The following is a 666-nucleotide window of genomic DNA, read 5'->3' as shown; positions in this document are numbered from 1 at the left end:
GGTACATTCTCGGACTCAAAATTCATGGGAGCAAATAAAGAAGTCTAGATATTATGAATAAGTTACAATAAGGAAGTTATTTGATTGTATAATCTAGCGGTAAGCTTTCTTGTGAGGCGTGTCGACGCCCGGAGCCGTGGAACGGACTACTTTCTCTCGCGGAAGGAAAAGAGAAACGCATAGAACTCTCGACGTGGCTTTCCGGCTGGTCATTAGACTACGATTGACTACTGTGTTTTTTATTTATTCATTCCAACATGCAAATATACAATACATAGCGCCACTAAGAGTTGGTTATGCTAATGAGCCCGTGCGCTCATAGTTTATGTGACCCCTCCAGGAGTCAGTCCTAACACCGACTCCGTGTTGTAAACACGTCTGGAATAAAACTCCTCGTCTGCACTTGTCGTTGTCCGAGTTGTTCAACGCGTCCTTGGTCACTAACTGGCGTGGCGGCAGCGCTGGGAAACGTCCAACCCATGCTTCGTCAAAACTTCGTCCAAGAGATCGCACCTTAAAGCATCCGGAGAGTGACACGCAACGAGGCGGACAGACATCCTCCTTTGACCGCAGAAAGAGTCACCCGAGGTCAGCAAGCCGTCCCTGACCCTCAGCCTTTCGCCACATTCCACGCGGAAACCCTTTCGGCGACGGCACACCCAGGGA

This window comes from Branchiostoma belcheri, unplaced genomic scaffold, assembly GCF_001625305.1.
Source record: "Branchiostoma belcheri isolate BF01 breed outbred unplaced genomic scaffold, Haploidv18h27 scaffold60, whole genome shotgun sequence".
NCBI classification, from domain to species: Eukaryota; Metazoa; Chordata; class Leptocardii; order Amphioxiformes; family Branchiostomatidae; genus Branchiostoma; species Branchiostoma belcheri.
Note: the sequence above shows the minus strand (reverse complement) of the source record.